The 16,690-nt window shown below is 37.0% G+C and overlaps 1 protein-coding gene across 1 annotated transcript in view; it reads right to left on the reverse strand.

Moving 5' to 3' along the window:
- Positions 1 to 16,690, reverse strand: part of STON1 (stonin 1) — a 121,375-nt gene that overhangs the window by 1,764 nt on the left and 102,921 nt on the right. The gene's annotated exons all lie outside the window — the stretch shown is intronic.

The raw sequence follows: 16,690 nt of genomic DNA on the forward strand, positions 1-16,690 counted from the left end.
ATCATGGTGGAGTGAGTTCTCCAGGCAATCTCTCCCCTCCATGATACAACAAAAAAGACGTTCATACTCCAACAGAGGACATCCATACAACACAAAAGACATCTGAGAGACCCACACAGCCATACACAGGAGGGTGGAGCGGCTGGAGCACCCCTCAGAGGAGGTGGAATAGGGTAAGAGAAAACTTCACTCCCTTCCCAAAAGACTGTGATCTGGGACTGCGCTCAGCCTCCGAGAGGGAAGGAAGGGGGAAGGGGACACCTGTTCATGGGAACATCAAAGATCCCCGAGGTCCCTGGAAGCCTAGGGGGAAGTCCCCTAACAGGGCCAAAGCTATCATGGGGGATGACCTCATCAAGCCAACACTCCAAGAGAGCAGATAGTGAGAGCAGAGTGAGTAAGCCCATGAGAGCATGCAGAAGAAAGCAGCCATCCCCCACACCGCCCAGCGCTGACCCAGCACCTGGGATCTGGGCGGAATGCAAATGGCTCAGAATATGCAGATCTTGACCCCCACCCAGTGGCAACAGGTGCTAACTGCTACCAAATAATACCAGGATGTGAAAGAACAAAGCCACGCCCTTTAGCAGTATCAAAAATTATTAAATATCCAGACCAGAGAGAAAATGACAAGTAACCAGAAATCAGTCCTGAAGACACAGAAATATGTAATCTAAATGACAGAGAATTCAAAATAGCTATCATCAGAAAACTCAATGAGGTAAAAGAGAATGTAGAGAAACAATTCAATGAGTTCAGGAGCTACTTCACAAAGAGATTGAAACTTTAAAAAAGAATCAATCAGAAATATTAGAGATGAAAGACACAATCGATGAGATAAAACAAAATATGGATTCCCTGAATACTCGAGCAGACATCATAGAGGAATGAATCAGCATAATCGAGGATAGACATAATGAAATGTTCCAGATAGAGGAGGAGAGAGAACTAAGACTAAAAAGAAATGAAGAAAGTCTCTGAGAACTATCCGACTCAATTAGGAAATGCAACATAAGAATTACAGGTATTCCAGAGAGAGAAGAGAAGGAGAATAGAGCAGAAAGCTTGTTCAAAGAAATAACAGCAGAGAACTTCCCAAATCTGAGGAAGGAGATGGAAATCCATGTGAAAGGGACTATCAGATCTCCTAAATATGTCAATGTAAAAAGGCCTACAGCAAGGCATATAGTAGTGAAACTGGCAAAAGTAAATGACAAAGAAAAAGTACTAAGGGCAGCAAGGCAGAAGGAAATAACCTAGAAAGGAACCCCTATCTGGCTTTCAGCAGATTTCTCTGCAGAAACCTTACAGGCTAGGAGAGACGGGAATGGCATATTCAAATCTTTGAAGGACAAAAACTTTCAGCCAAGAATACTCTAGCTAGCAAAAATATCCTTCAGATATGATGGAGAAATAAAAACTTTCCCAGATAAACAAAAGCTAAGGGAGTTCATAGCTACAAGACCCCCCTACAAGAAATCCTCAAGAAGGCCCTCACACCTGAAAAAAAAAACGTAGGGGGGAGATAGCAGTTAAAAAGCATGGAGTAAGGAGATAAATAGGTAGACAAATCAGAAAATTGTAGCTATCCATGAGAACAGGTTAGCAAATACTCAAGTATAATGCTAAAGATAAAGGGAAGAAAAATACCAAAAACAAAGATAATCTTGTCATTTAAACCACAAACTCACAACACGAGATGAAATAAGATGTGAGAAAAACAACTTAAAAGGGGAAGAGGAAAGGGACTGAATCAGTTCAGTCTAAGGAAATAAGAGGCCATCATAAAATGGACTATCTTATCCATGAGATTTTGAATACAAACCTCATGGTAACCACTAGACCAAAAAAAAGCAGAACAGAGACACAAATAATAAATAAGGAGAAAACAAAGAAACACAACATAAAAAACTACATAACTCAATTGGTAGACTGAAACACGCGGGATGAGAAACAAAGGAAATGCAGGAGGACCATAAAATGAGTGATAAAATGGCAGCATTGAGCCCTCATATACTGATAATGACCATAAATGTAAATGGACTGAATTCGCCAATAAAAAGACACAGAGTGGCGAGATGGATTAAAGAACAAGACCCAACAATATGCTGCCTCCAGGAAACACATCTCGGCTCCAATGACAAACATAGGCTCAGAGTGAAGGGATGGAAGACAATACTCCAAGCTAATGGCAAACAAAAGAAAGCAGGTGACATAAGACTTATATCATACAAAGTAGACTTCAAGATAAGGCAGGTAAAGAGAGACAAAGAGGGGCAGTATTTAATGATCAAAGGGACACTCCACCAAGAAGACATAACATTTATAAATATCTATGCACCCAAAACAGGAGCACCAAAGTACATAAAGCAGCTATTAAGAAACCTAAAACAGACAGTCATAGTAACACAATAATAGCAGGGGACCTCAACACTCCACTTACATCAATGGATAGATCATCCAGACAGAAAATCCACAAGGAAACAATGGAATTAAATGAAAAGCTAGACACTGGGACCTAATAGACATATATAGAACAGTCCATCTAAAAACAGTAGAATACACATTCTTCTCAAGTGCACACAGCACATTCTCAAGGATAGACCATATGTTGGGAAACAAGGCAAGCCTTAATACATTTAAGAAGGTTAAAATAATAACAAGCATCTTTTCTGATCACAATGCTATGAACTAGAAATTAATTACAAGAAAAAAGCTGAGAAAGGGACAAAGATGTAGAGACTAAACAACATGCTATTGAACAACCAATGGATCATTGGAGAAATTAAAGGAGAAATCATAAACATCTAGAGACAAATGAAAATGAAAACACACCATATCAACTCATATGGGATGCAACAAAAGCTGTATTAAGAGGGAAATTCATCATAATACGGGCATACCTTAACAATCAAGAAAAACCCCAAATAAGCAATCTGAAACTACACCTAACTGAATTAGAAAAAGAACAAACAAAGCCCAAAGTCAGCAGAAGGAGAGAAATAAGAGAAATAATAAAAATCATGGCAGAAATAAATGCTATTGAAACAAAAAAAGGCAGTAGAAAGGATCAATGAAACAAAGAGCTGGTTCTTTGAGAAGATAAATAAAATTGACAAACCCCTAGCTAGACTTACAAAGAAAAAAAGAGAGAAAGTTCAGATAAATAAAATTAGAAATGAGAGAGGAGAAATAACAACAGATACCACAGAAATACAACAGATTATAAGAGAATACTACAAAAAGCTATATGCCAAAAAAAAATGGACAATCTAGAGGAAATGGATAAATTCTTAGACTCTTACAACCTCCCAAAGCTGAATCAAGAAGAAATAGACACTCTGAATAGACCAATCACAAGTAAAGAGATTGAAACAGTAATCAAAAGCATCCCAAAAAATAAAAGCCCAGGACCAGAGGGCTTCCCTGGAGAATTCTACCAAATTTTCAGAGAGGATTTAATACCTATCTTTCTCAAGCTATTCCAAAAAATTATGGAAGATGGAACACTTTCTAACACATTCTACGAGGCCAACATCAGTCTGATACCAAAGCCTGACAAGGACAACACATAAAAGGAAAACTACAGGCCAATATTGCTGATGAACATAGATGCAAAAATCCTCAACAAAATACTGGCAACCCAAATACAGCAATACATCAAAAGATCATATATCATGATCAAGTTGGATTTATACCAGGGACACAGGAATGGTTCAACATGTGCATATCAATCAATGTGATACACCACATTAAAAAAATGAAGAATAAAAACTACATGATCATCTCAATAGATGGAGAGAAAGCATTTGACAAGATCCAACAGCGATTTATGATTAAAACTCTTAACAAAATGGGGATAGAAGGAAATTATCTCAACATAATAAAGGCCATATATGACATACCCACAGCCAATGTCATACTCAATGGGGAAAAACTAAACGCTATCCCTCTGAGAACAGTAACAACACAAGGATGCCCACTACCACCACTCTTATTCAACATAGTACTGGAGGTTTTGGACAAAGCAATTAGGCAAGAGAAAGAAAGAAAAGGAATCCAGATAGGGAGTGAAGAAGTGAAACTCTCACTGTTTGCAGACAACATGATCTTATATATAGAAAACCCTAAAGAATCCATCGTAAAACTATTAGAAGTAATTAACAACTACAGTAAAATTTCAGGGTACAAAATCAACTTACAAAAATCAGTTGCATTTCTATACTGTAATAATGAACTTACAGAAAGAGAAATCAAGAATACAATTCCATTTACAATCACAACAAAAAGAATAAAATATCTAGGAATAAATTTAACCAAGGAGGTGAAGGACTTATACAATGAAAACTATAAGACGTTCTTGAAAGAAATAGATGATGACATAAAGAGATTCCATGCACATGGACTGGAAGAATAAACATAGTCAAAATGTCCATACTACCCAAAGCAATCTACAGATTCAGTGCAATCCCAATCAGAATCCCAATGACATTCTTCACGGAAATAGTACAAAAGAATCCTAAGATTCGTATGGGGCAACCAAAGACCCTGAATTCCTAAAGCAATCTTGAGAAAAAAGAACAAAGCTGGAGGCATCACAATCCCTGACTTTGAAATGTACTACAAAGCCGTAGTAATAAAAACAGCATGGTACTAGTACAAAAACAGGCACACAGATCAATGGAACAGAACTGAAAGCCCAGAAATAAAACTGCACATCTATAGACAGCGACCATTATCTCACACCATACACAAAAATAAACTCAAAATGGATCAAAGACTTGAAGATAAGTCCTGAAACCATAAAACTCCTGGAAGATAATATAGGTAGTACACTCTGACATAAAGCTTAAGAGGATATTTTCAAATACCATGTCTTCTCAGACAAGGGAAACAAAAGAAAAAATAAACAAGTGGGACTTCATCAGACTAAAGCTTCTGAAAGGCAAAAGAAACTAGGATCAAAACAAAGAGAAAACTGGACAAGGGGCGGAGCAAAATGGCCGGGTGAGCTGACCCGGGATTCTCTCCCCTCCAAAATACAACAAAAGATTGGAAGAACTGAATTTCAGAGAATAAACATAATGCCAGCTCGTTAGAGACCTACAGTACCAAGAAGGCTGAGATCATAACCTTGCTTTACCCCTTCCGAGGCGCTGGAACAGTAGAAGAGAACATCGCTCCCTCCCCTAGAGTCTGCGATCGCTGCCGCGCGGGTCGGGAAGGAGCGGGGGAGGGGCCGCGCCACCGGGGGATCATCCAGGACTCCTGCCGCTGATTCAGTGGAGACCCGCTGACGGGGGGGGGGGGGAAAGCTTCCGTCTGCGGGGACCCTATAAATCAAGGGCTTTGGGAGACCAGAGAACAGAACTGATCTGAACCCAGGCCGGCCGTGTGAGTAACAGCCCCTCCCCCCTAACAAAGCCAGTGGGCGCAGCCATCTTGCCCTGAAGGCGGAGAGCTAACACGCCGCTCTCGACCCCCATCTAGTGGCGAGAGGCTGTAACTGCAACCGAATTCTACCACCATGAGAAAAAACCGCTCCTCTACCATCCAGCAATTTATAAAAGCCCCAGACCAGAAGGAAAACAATAAAAACACAGAATTAAGTCCTGAGGACTTGGAATTAGGTAAACTAAGTGATAATGAATTCAGAGCAGCTATAATCAAAAAACTCAATGAGGTAGAGAGAAAGATAGAGAAACAAGCCGAGTTCTGGAGTTACTTCACAAAAGAGATTGAAATCATAAAGAAGAATCAAACAGAATTACTTGAGATGAAAAACACAATGGACCAGATAAAACAGAATACGGATTCCCTGAATGCCCGTGTAGACAATCTAGAGGAGCAAATCAGCATAATCGAGGACAGACAGGCTGAATGGCGCCACAGAGGAAGAAAGAGAACTAAGAATTTAAAAAAATGAGGAAAATCTCTGAGAGATAATGGATTCAATGAGGAGTAAGAACATAAGGATCATAGGAATTCCTGAGAATATGGAAAAGGAAAATGGAGCAGAAAGTGTGCTTAATGAAATTATTGAAGAGAATTTCCCAAATCTAGGGATCAACGGAGAAATGTGTGTAGAGGAGGGTTTTAGATCTCCTAGATTTGTCAATGTAAAAAGACCCACCACACGGCACATAATAGTAAAGCTGGCAAATAGGAATGATAAGGAAAGAATACTCAGGGAAGTAAGAAAAAAAAAAAAGAATAACCTATAAAGGAGCCCCTATCAGACTGTCAGCGGATTTCTCTACAGAAACCCTACAAGCTAGGAGAGAATGGAGTGATATATTCAAAGCTTTAAGGATAAAAACCTTCAGCCAAGAATACTCTATCCAGCAAGAATTTCCTTCAGATATGAGGGAGAAATTAAATCTTTTCCAGACAAACAAAAGTTAAGGGAGTTTGTAACTAAAAGCCCTCCATTACAAGAAATCCTCAAGAAGGCTCTCACACTTGAAAAAAGAAGAAAGGGAGAAAGGGGACACAAGCCACAGACTAGGGAGACCGATGGATAGAACCAGAACAGGATAGCAAATACTCAACTATAGCATTAGGGTAAAAATAAGGAAACTACCAAAACAAGGACGATCTTAGCACTCTAACTACAAATTAATAAGACGAGTTGGAATAAAAAATGAAAATAATTATTTAGGAGGGGAAGAGCAAAGGGTCTAAATCAGTATTGGTCGAGTAAGTAATAGACCACCAGAGAATAGACTATATTATACACGACATTCTAAATACAAACTTCAAGGTAGACACTAAAATAAAGTACAGAACAGAGTCACAAATCATAGATAAGGAAAAATCTAAGAAACCCAGCATAAGAAATTGCAGTATTAAATGGGTAGTCTAAAGCACACAGGAAAACAAACACAGGAAAACAAGATAATGAGCGACAGATTGACAGCATTAAGTCCACATGCATCAATAATAACTCTCAATGTGAACGGATTGAACTCTCCAATAAAAAGACACAGAGTGGCAAAATGGATTAAAGAACAAGATCCAACAATTTGTTGCCTCCAGAAAACACACCTCAGCCCCAAGGACAAACACAGACTCAGGCTGAAGGGGTGGAGGACAATACTTCAAGCAAATAGCAAGGAAAAAAAGGAAGGTGTTGCAATTCTCATATCAGACCAAGTGGATTTCAAAATAAGACAGGTAAAGAGAGACACAGAGGGACAATATATAATGATCAAAGGGACACTTCATCAAGAAGAAATAACGCTTATAAATATCTATGCACCCAACACAGGAGCACCAAGATTCATAAAGCAACTATTAACAGACCTGAAGGAAGATGTTAATAACAACACAATAATAGTAGGGGACCTCAACACCCCACTCACATCAATGGACAGATCATCCAGACAGAAAATCAACAAGGAAATAGTGGAGCTGAATGAAAAACTTAAACAATTGGACTTAATAGACATATATAGATAACTCCACCCTGAAGGAGCTGAATACACATTCTTCTCAAGTGCACATGGAACATTCTCTAGGATAGACCATATGTTGGGAAACAAGGCAAGCCTCTACAAATTTAAAAAAATTGAAATAATAACAAGCATCTTCTCAGATCATAGTGCTATAAGGCTAGAAATTAATTACAAGAAAAAAGCTGAGAAAGGCACAAAGATGTAGAGACTAAACAACACACTACTGAACAAGCAATGGATCACTGAAGAAATTAAAGAAGAAATCAAAAAATACCTGGAAACAAATGAAAATGATAGCATGCCATACCAACTCATATGGGATACAGCAAAAGCTGTATTAAGAGGAAAATTCATTGCAATACAGGCACATCTTAACAAACAAGAAAAATCCCAAATAAGCAACCTTAAAGCACACCTAACTGAACTAGAGAAAAAAGAACAAATGAAGCCCAAAGTCAGCAGAAGGAGAGAAATAATAAAAATCAGAGCAGAAATAAATACTATTGAAACGAAAAAGGCAGTAGAAAGGATCAATGAAACAAAGAGCTGGTTTTTTGAGAAGATAAATAAAGTTGACAAACCACTAGCCAGACTTACAAAGAAAAAAAGGGAGAAAGCTCAAATAAACAAAATCAGAAATGAGCAAGGAGAAATAACAACAGACTCTGCAGAAATACAACAGATTATAAGAGAATACTACAAAAAACTATATGCCAACAGAATGGATAACCTAGAGGAAATGGATAAATTCCTGGACTCCTACAATCTCCCAAAGCTCACTCAAGAAGAGGCAGACAATTTGAACAGACCAATCACAAGGAAAGAGATTGAAACAGCAATCAAAAGCATCCCAAAGAATAAAACCCCAGGACGAGATGGCTTTCCTGGGGAATTCTACCAAACTTTCAGAGAGGATTTAATACCTATCCTTTTCAAGCTATTCCAAAAAATTAGGGAAGATGGAACACTTCCTAACACATTCTATGAGGCCAACATCACGCTGATACCAAAACCTGACAAGGACACCACGAAAAAAGAGAACTACAGGCCAATATCACTGATGAACATAGATGCAAAAATTCTAAACAAAATTTTGGCAACCAGAATTCAGCCATTCATCAAAAGGATCATACATCAGGATCAGGTGGGATTCATACCAGGGACACAGGGATGGTTCAACATCCACAAATCAATCAACGTGATACACCACATCAACAAACTGAGGAATAAAAACCACATGATCATCTCAATAGATGCAGAGAAGGCATTGGACAAGATCCAACAGCCATTTATGATAAAAACTCTGAACAAAATGGGCATAGAAGGAAACTACCTCAACATAATAAAGGCCATATACGACAAACCCATAGCCAACATCATACTCAATGGGCAAAAACTGAACCCCATCCCCCTGAAAACAGGAACAAGACAAGGATGCCCTCTATCACCACTCTTATTTAACATAGTACTGGAGGTCCTGGCCAGAGCAATCAGGCAAGAAAAAGGAATAAAAGGAATCCAAATAGGGAAGGAAGAAGTGAAACTCTCGCTGTTTGCAGACGACATGATCTTATATATAGAAAACCCCAAAGAATCCATTGGAAAACTCTTAGAAGTAATCAACAACTACAGCAAAGTTGCAGGGTATAAAATCAATTTGCATAAATCAGCAGCATTTCTATACTCCAGTAATGAACCAACAGAAAAAGAACTCAAGAATACAATACCATTCACAATCGCAACAAAAAGAATAAAATACCTTGGGGTAAATTTAACTAAGGAAGTGAAGGACTTATATAATGAAAATTACAAGGCCTTTCTGAGAGAATTGGATGACGACATAAGGAGATGGAAAGACATTCCATGTACATGGATTGGAAGAATAAACATAGTTAAAATGTCTATTCTACCTAAAGCAATCTACAGATTCAACGCCATCCCAATCAGAATCCCAATGACATTCTTTACAGAATTAGAACAAAGAATCCTAAAATTCGTATGGGGCAACAAAAGACCCCGAATTGCTAAAGCAATCCTGAGAAAAAAGAACAAAACGGGAGGCATCACAATCCCTGACTTCTAAACATACTACAAAGCTACAGTAATCAAAACAGCATGGTACTGGTACAAAAACAGGTGCACAGATCAATGGAACAGAATTGAAAGCCCAGAAATAAAACCACACATCTATGGACAGCTTATCTTTGACAAAGGAGCTGAGGGCATACAATGGAGAAAAGAAAGTCTCTTCAACAAATGGTGCTGGGAAAACTGGAAAGCCACATGTAAAAGAATGAAAATTGACCATTCTTTTTCACCATTCACCAAAATAAACTCAAAATGGATTAAAGACCTAAAGGTGAGACCTGAAACCATAAGGCTTCTGGAAGAAAACGTAGGCAGTACACTCTTTGACATCAGTATTAAAAGGATCTTTTCAGACACCATGCCTTCTCAGAGAAGGGAAACAATAGAAAGAATAAACAAATGGGACTTCATCAGATTAAAGAGCTTCTTCAAGGCAAATGAAAACAGGATTGAAACAAAAAACAACCCACTAACTGGGAAAAAATATTTGCAAGTCATATATCTGACAAAGGCTTAATATCCTTAATATATAAAGAACTCTCACAACTCAATCACAAAACATCAAACAACCCAATCAAAAAATGGGCTGGAGACATGAACAGACATTTCTCCAAAGAAGATATACTGATGGCCAATAGGCACATGAAAAGATGCTCATCATCGCTGATCATCAGGGAAATGCAAATCAAAACTACACTAAGATATCATCTTACACCCGTTAGAATGACAAAAATATGTAAAACCAATAGCAACAAATGTTGGAGAGGTTGCGGAGAAAAAGGAACCCTCATACACTGCTGGTGGGAATGCAAACTGGTGCAGCCACTATGGAAAACAGTATGGAGATTCCTCAAAAAACTAAAAATAGAACTACCATACGATCCAGCCATCCCACTACTGGGTATTTATCCAAAGAGCCTGAAGTCAGCAATCCCAAAAGTCCTGTGCACCCTAATGTTTATTGCAGCACTGTTTACAATAGCCAAGACGTGGAAGCAACCTAAGTGCCCATCAACAGACGAATGGATAAAGAAGATGTGGTACATATATACAATGGAATACTACTCAGCTGCAAAAGAGAACAAAATCATTCCATTTGCAATAACATGGATGGACCTTGAGAGAATTATGTTAAGTGAAATAAGCCAGCAAGAGAAAGATAATCTGTATGACTCCACTCATATGAGGAATTTAAAACTATGGACCAAGAACAGTTTAGTGGATACCAGAGGAAAGGTGGGGTGGGGGGTGGGCACAAAGGGTGAAGTGGTGCACCTACAACATGACTGACAAACATTAATGTACAATTGAAATTTCACAAGATTGTAACCTATCAATAACTCAATAAAAAAAAAAAAACAAAGAGAAAACCCACCAACTGGGAGAAAATATTTGCAAATCATATGTCCGAGAAGGGGTTAATCTCCATAATATATAAGGAACTCACACAACTGAACAACAAAAAGACAAACAACCCAAACAAAAAATGGGCAGAGAATATGAAAAGACATTTTTCCAAAGAAGATATACAAATGGCCAATAAGCACATGAAAAGATGATCAACATCACTAATCATCAGGGAAACGCAAATCAAAACTACACTAAGATACCACCTTATGCCTGTTAAAATGGCTATAATCACTAAGACTAAAAATAACAAACGTTGGAGAGGGTGTGGAGAGAAGGGAACCCTCATACACTGCTGGTGGGAATGCAAGCTGGTGCAGCCACTATGGAAAACAGTATGGAGATTCCTCAAAAAACTAAAAATAGAATTACCATATGACCCGACTATCCCACTACTGGGTATCTACCCAAACAATTTGAAATCAACAATCCAAAGTGACATATGTACCCCTATGTTTATTGCAGCATTATTCACAATAGCCAAGACATGGAAGCAATCCAAATGCCCATTGACCAATGATTGGATAAAGAAGATGTGCTATATACACACAATGGAATACTACTCAGCCGTAAAAAAAAAAAAAAAGACAAAATCATCCCATTTGCAACAACAGGGATGGACTTGGATGGTATTATGCTAAGCAAAATAAGCCAGACTGAGAAAGGCAAACACCAGATGACTTCACTCATATGTGGAATGTGAACAAACACATGGACAAAGAAAATAGTTCAGTGGTTACCAGGGGAAGGGGGAGTTGGGGGTGGGCACAGGGGGTGAAGGGGAGTACGCATATGGTGACAGACAATAAATAACTTACAACTGAAAGTTCACAATGATGTAAACTATTATGAACTCAATAAAAAAAAGCAGATTCAATTTAGTTTTAAAAAATTGAAAACAATGCTACATTTCTACACATCTGTGTAGTAAAAAAAAAAAAAAAAAAAAAACTATATTACTAGCCCTAAGGAAACAAATCATATAATCATCTCTATGTTGAAAAAGTATTTGATAAAACTCATGCATTTTAGTTTTTTTAACTCAAAATAAGAAAGACTATGTCCTACACATACATACACACACACTCCTCTACCTTAGCCCAAAAGCTGTGACTGGGTACTTAGTGAGGAAAACCCTAAAAGTATTCTAAAGTCAGGACATAGACAAGGATACCCACTATTATCCAACTTTTTCCTCCAGAGGTACCAGCCAGTGCAATTAGACAAGAAGAAAGAAGTAGAGATGTAAAAATTAGAAAGAGTGAAATAAATTTGCAGATGCAATTACTGCATCTCTGAAAAACCTAAGATAATCAATAAAAAAATGACTAGATAAGAATTCAGAATTTGTATCAGAATTCAGAATTGAGACAAAATTAATATACATAAATTCATAGCCTTCACTGTATACAAACAACAGTTAGAAGATACAGAAAAAGAGCCCATTTACTCAAAAGAGATAAAAGAGCTAAGAATAAATTTTAAAAATACTTGTTCTACAAGCACCATTCAATACACTCTCCTCTTTGAAATATGTTCGTCACCTGGCTTCTAGAACACTCCTGGTTTCCACCTAACTTTCTGGCCACTCAGTTTTCTTTACTGATTCCTCCTTATCTCTGTTACCTCTCAATTTTAGAGTATACCAGGACTCTTCTTTCTGTTTATATTCACTCTCTTGGTGATCTTATCTAATCTCATGACTTTAAACACCACCCATATGCTGATGACTCCCAAAATTTATATCTCCAGCTCACACCTCTCCCTTGAACTTCAGATTCTCATTCAACTGCTTCAGCATCTCTTCTTGAATGTCTATTAGACATCTCAAGCAATTTAAAACTAGGACACTGATGTCCTCTCCCCCAAACTTCACAGTCTTCTCCATCTCAGTGAGGAATGTCCACTCATTCTTCTAAGTGCTCAGGCCAAAAATCTTAGAGACATTCTTTATAACTCCTACTCACTCCCCATACCTGGATGTATCGGTAAATGTTAGTCCTACTACAAAGCATGTTCATATTCCAACTACTTCTACCACCTCCACTACTATTACTATTGTCTAAGCCACCATCCTCTCTTGCCTGGATTAATATGGCCCATAATTAGTTTCCCTGTTCTCACCCTTGTCCCCCTTCAATCTACCGTAAACATGGTAGCTAGAGTGGTCCCGTTAAAAACATAAACCAGATGTAATTTCTCTGCTCAAAACTCTCCACTGACTTCCCATCCAAAAACTAAAGTCCTTAGAATGGACTATAAGATCCTGCTACTCCCTTCATTTACTACTCTGGCCTCCTCACTGTTCCCTGAATACACAGGTGTTCTACCTCAGGACTTACATATTTGCTCTTCTCTTTGTCTGAAATGGTTCCATCCAAATATCCTCATGGTTCATTCTCTTACTTCCTTTTGGTCTTTACCCTATCATGTTCTCAGTAAGGCCTCCCCTGGACATCCCATCTAAAATTATAACCTACTCCTCCTTAACATCATTAAAATACCAAATTCTATTACTTTAATGTGATCTCAATGAAAATACCACCAGGGTTTTTTTGAACCAGACAAGCTGATTCTGAAGTCAATATGGAGAAATAAACAATAATATCGAGGAAAACTCTGAAGAAGCCCATCATGAAGAAGTACTAGCCCTATCAGATATTAAAAACCTCAATAATGAAATCAATGTAGTACAAGCCAATGGAAAGACAAATCAATAGAACAACATAGGAAATCGAGAAGTAGACCCAAATACATATGGAAATTTTAGTAGATGATAAAGGAATCATTGTCTTATCAGTGGGGACAAAATAAACTTTTTAACAAATGATGTTAAGAAATTGGGTTGCCACCTGGAAAAAAAGTTGGAACCATATCTCACATTATACACAAAGATACACACCAACTCAATCAAGATTTACATTTTAAAAAAGAAACCAAAAAAATATTTAGAAGAAAACATGGGTAAATCCCTTTAAAATCTTGAGCTAAGAAAGAACTTTCTATTCATGACTCAAAATTCAGAAGCCATAAAAATAAAGGTTGACAAATTCAACATCTGCATGAAAGGAAGAAAAAACATTGAAAGCAAAAAACTGAAGAAAAAGTATTTCTAGATATACCAAGGGCTAATCTCCCCCAAAATAATACAGAACTCTTAGAAATCAATAAATAGACCAATAATCCACTTTTTAAAAATATAGACAAATTATAAACAAGTAGATCACATAAAAGTAAATACAAATGGCCCTTAAACACACAAAAAGTTAAAAATTTCACCAAGATATTTTTCACCTTTCATAATAGCAAAGATCCAAATGTTTTATTACACTCTGTTGTCAAGGCTGTAGGAAAAGAAGCACTCTCAAACATTGTAATGGGAGTATATACTGGAATATCCTCTAGGAGAGCATTTTGGCCATAGCTAACCAAATACATTTGCCTTTGACCCAGTAATCCAACTTCTGGGGACTGATTTAATAGACATAACTGCACACATATGAATATCTTGTGTACATGGTCACTCAATAGCAAACGACTAAAACATAACTCAAATATTCATCAGTAGGGGATTGGTTAAATAAATATTAATAATTCTACAATGGAATATTGTACGCCAATAAAAATATTAGCACAAAGAGCTCCGAGATATACTGTTAATTTCTTAAAAAGACAAGGTGCAGAATACAGTATTGTCTATGCTATCTTTTAGGCTTGTACTTGAATAAAGAGACTATAAATATATTAAGAAATTAATATAACTGGTTACTTATTTGCACTCAAGGCAGGGACATGGAGCTACTGGTAGGAAGAAGAAATGATGGAGGAGTGAGAACCAGACTTTTTCACAGTATACTTTTTATAGTATCTTGATTTTTTAACGATACATATGCAATATCTAGTCAAAAAACAAAACAGAGAGAGAGAGAGATACTGTGCAACACACTTAGCAATTACTCATTGTATTAACATCTAAGGGACAAAGCTAGCTATAAGCAAAACTTTGCTAAACTGTTAAATGAAGATGCAGCATATTCAAATAGTTTCACATTCCACTATAAACAGTATCCTATTTATTGCAAAGAACACTCCCATCTATAGTAACAGTGGTCTCCTCCAACCCCACTTTGACCTTATAGATACATTCTCTTTGCTAGCCATCTTCTGACTTCATCACTCCCTTTTAAAAACTTTTCATTGGTTCCCCAATACCCTGGTTTCCATTAAAATTTTTAGTACTGTTCTTAAATACTCACTGATTAGAGAGTACTCTCAGACAATTATATTTGTTAACAATATACATTTAATATCACTCCTCCTACCTAGCCTACAAGGTTGTTTTAAGAAGCAAAAGAATGTATGAGAAAATACTTTGAAAAATACAAAGCACTATGTAATTAATTACAATCTATTTCCCACAAAGCAGTACAACAAAGGATACTATATCCATAATGGTCTTAAAAATTCTTTGTGACTATGGAATGCCTACATAATTCAATATCTTATAGAGCTTTCTTCACAGAAGGTAATACACTATTTATAAGAAACTAAAATAAGTTTCAAACGAAGGACAGTCCCTTTTCCATCACCTATTCTTTCTTATGCTTATGTTTACCAGCATCTCAATTGCCATTTTCTACCTGTATAAAATATTATAGGGGAGAAAATGATATTTTTACAGAAAAAGATTCATTTTTACAGCAATTCAAAACACCATCCTGTTTTCCCTAGTATACTGAAATTATTACTGAAAAAAAGTCAAAGAAATAAATATGCATTAGTCATCAGGGAAATGCAAATCAAAACCACGAAGAGATACCACTTCACACCCTGTAGGGTGGCTAGAATCAAAAAGTCAGATAACAAGTGTTAGTGAGAATTTGGAAGAATCTAAACCCACATACACTGATGGTAGGAATGAAAAATGGTACAGCCACTTTGAAAAAAAGTCTGTCTGATAGTTCCTCAAACTGTTACCATATGACCCAGGAATTCCACTCCTAGCTATATCCCAAGAGAAATGAAAACATATGTTCACACAAAAACTTGTACATGAATGTTTACAGCAGCATGCTTCATAATAACCAAAAAGTGGAAACAACCCAAATGGCCATCAACAGATGAATGGATAAACTAAATGTGGTGTATCCATTTAATGGACTACTATTCAGCAATAGGAAGGAATGAAGAACTGTTACATGCTACGACATGGATGAATCTTGAAACACTGTGTAAAGTAAAAGAAGTCAGTCACAAAAGACCACATATGATATGATTCCTTTCATATAAATCTCCATAATAGGGAAATTTATAGAGATAGAAAGTAGATTAGTGGTTCCTTAGGCCTGGGTGTGGGAATGGGAAGCAGTGGGGAGATATGGGAGTGAGAACTAAAGGGTATGGGGTTTCTTTTTAAGGTGATGAAAATGTTCTAAAATTGACTGGATCAATGGTTCTACATATCCATGAATATACTAAAAACCACTGAACTGTGAATTGTATAGTATGCAAATTACATCACAAAGCTGCTAAAAAAAATAAAAAGATGTAAATATCCATGAATTAAGGACAAAAACTGGCCATCTACTACATAATCATAGTTATAGTGTCTTTAAAAAAAAAAAAAAAGCAGTATTGTATTTTACTTGCTAGGTTAAATTGCTAGTGAAATTCTAGGCGTGAAACCTGAGAGATACCTTCAACTCTCCTTTATTGATGATCCTCTAAAGTCCATCTAA

The sequence above is a fragment of the Equus quagga genome, chromosome 5, assembly GCF_021613505.1.
Source record: "Equus quagga isolate Etosha38 chromosome 5, UCLA_HA_Equagga_1.0, whole genome shotgun sequence".
Classification (NCBI taxonomy): domain Eukaryota; kingdom Metazoa; phylum Chordata; class Mammalia; order Perissodactyla; family Equidae; genus Equus; species Equus quagga.